This window comes from Syngnathus typhle, linkage group LG13 (genome assembly GCF_033458585.1).
Source record: "Syngnathus typhle isolate RoL2023-S1 ecotype Sweden linkage group LG13, RoL_Styp_1.0, whole genome shotgun sequence".
NCBI lineage: Eukaryota > Metazoa > Chordata > Actinopteri > Syngnathiformes > Syngnathidae > Syngnathus > Syngnathus typhle.
In genome coordinates this window covers 1,776,938-1,779,437 of record NC_083750.1, presented here as the reverse complement: position 1 = coordinate 1,779,437, position 2,500 = coordinate 1,776,938, and the positions used below count along the sequence as shown (strand labels likewise).

At 59.0% G+C, this 2,500-nt stretch overlaps 1 pseudogene; it reads left to right on the top strand.

Moving 5' to 3' along the window:
• The window catches only part of LOC133166276 (28S ribosomal RNA), a 9,271-nt pseudogene that overhangs the window by 4,763 nt on the left and 2,008 nt on the right, over window positions 1-2,500 (top strand).

Sequence of the window (2,500 nt, the reverse complement as noted above, 5' to 3'; positions counted from 1 at the left end):
GTGGACCCCGGCTGGCGAAGCTCTTGAGAACTCCTCAGTGGTGTCAATGACCTCCGTTGCCTCGGGTATGAGAGTTGGGGTGGCGGGGGTCGTGTTAGCGCTACAGCCTGCTCTCCGAGGCGGCGTGAATGAAGAAGCGGGAGAGGGCCCGTCTGGGAATCGGCATAAGGGGGTCCGAGGCCTCCGGACCAAGTGATGGTAGGAGTCTCGGATGGTGAAGCTTATGGAAAGGTACAGGTGTCATAAGCGGAAAATGTGTTGTTGGAAACGGAGAGTCTGGAGAGCAGGTGAGGTGGAATGGGGGTCCCTGTGCGGTCGTGCGGCAGGCGGTGCGTCCGGTGTGCGTTGGCGAGCCCTGGCTGCCAGGGCGACGCCCCAGAAATGGACCTGCCCCTCGTCGCTTCCAGATCTGGTGATGAATAGAGTTCTGGAAGAGCTGCTGGCGGGGGGTGTGGAGCATCGGGCCACCGCTGCCTTAGTCAAGAAAGCAGGTCGGGAGCCTAGCCTGATCGAGTCCTCTGCTTTGGATCTCATGAAAGCCCTGGGGGGTAAGGTAGGGTGGCCGACAAAGTCCGCGAGGTCCAGACCTCGAGACCGATGACAGACGGGTTGGGCGAGGCGGCTCGTCCAGCGTAAGAGAGTGTTCTACCACCAGCAGCGCGGCTATTCTGTAGTGAAGAAGGGGCTGGCACGGCGGATCTTGGATGGTCTGACGCCCCTTAGATGTGATTTGCCGCTGGAGTTGGTGGATGGACACTTTGGAGTAAGTGGGAAACGGTCAGGCCGTTTTATGGACTAAGGGCTTTGAGGTGGGACTGACCGCGGATAACGAACCATTCTACCACCCGATCCTGGGGCAGGAAGTTGTATCTAACTTGGCTAAGATGAGGAATTGCTCTGCATCGGGCCCAGACGGGATCAGGAAGCAGGCTCTTCTTGACTGGGACCCGGACGGTACGCAACTGGCGAGGCTGTTTACGACATGGATGGTGCGTGGAGTCGTTCCCCAAGTCTTCAAGGAGTGCAAGACCCGGTTGCTACCCAGATCAACTGACCCTACTGGGCTGGATATAGTATCTAGCTGGAGGCCTGGGACTGTGGGGTCAGTCGTGCTGGGGTTGTTTGGGCGGTTGATGGTGATGAGGCTAGCGCGAGCCTGTCCTGTTGGCCCCCGGGCAGCGTGGTTTCGTCGCCGGCGCGAGTGGTTGCGAAGGACCCTCGTGATTCTTGATTAATCGGATCGTGGGGCGCTCGAGGTCGGCTGGCGTGCCGCTGGCGGTCGTGCTCATTGGCTTTGCGTAGGCTTTCGACTCGGTTTCTCATGACCATGTCCTGTGTGTGCTGGGAAGCTTGGGCGTAGACAGACGTGTAATCGAGGTGATCCGTCACTCGTATGTGGGCTGCTCGACCAGTGTGGGTTGCGGAGGCGCCTACTCCGAACCCATCTCCATGAAGGTTGATGTTAAGCAAGGCGATCCAATGTCCCCACTGTTTTTCAACCTCGCTATGGATTCTCTCGTCCATAGCTTCGAACGCAAAAGAAGTCACCTGGTCTGGGGCAACCGCCGAATTGCCGCGTTGGCCTTTGCGGATGATTTAGTCCTGCTGAGTGGCTCGGAGGAAGGAATGGAGAAGAACTTGGTGGTCGGACGAGCAGGTGAGTATGGGGCTGCAGATGATTACGGCGTCGGCGTTAAAGCCTTCGCAGAAGATATCGGTGTGCTGCACATTCTTACTCCCGAGACTCACCTTCAGGGCAGTTGTCGGTGAGGTTTCAGCGACCAGATTGAGGTGGCTTGACGGGAAGGTGCGGATGGCTGTGAATGGGTGGCTGCGTCTCGGTCCGTCCACAGCGGGGGGCTTCATCTATTCGCGGGGTCGCGACAGCGGCTAGGGGCATCGTTTCGTTGTCCGTTACTATTCCCGGAATACAGGTCAGGCGCACCTGGAAACTCTGTTGGTCTTCGGATGTGGTTGGGATCTCTAGCTATTGAGGCGGTGCAAAAACCTGCCTGGTTGAGGTTGTGGGTTGCGGCAGGCGGAGATCCGGGCGGTGTGCCGACGCTCGGCACAGGGGGCGCCGTCCCGGCTGCAGTTGCGAGCGCGCTAGTCCTCCCTGGCTGGCGGCATGTGGAAAATCTGGATTGTGGCGTGTTGCGGGTCCGGGATGTGGGAGTAGACCTGTACCGTAACGATGCGATCAGTAACACGTGGCTCGCGGATCATCAGGCTGTGATGTTTCGTCAGAGACACTATCTGGTCGCACTCGCACTGAGAGCGGGTATATACCCTGCCTGGGAGTTTCGAGCGAGGGGCAAGGCCGAGTTGGAGACAGCCTGCAGGCGCTGTGGTGCTGGGTTGGAAACATGTTCGCACATCTTGGGTCAGTGCGCTTCCGTAAAGCGTAGCAGGGTACGACGCCACAGCAAGGTGTGCGAGCTCGTGGTCACGGAAGCAGAACGGTGTGGCAGGGAAGTGTCCAGGCTGCTGCACGTGGTGG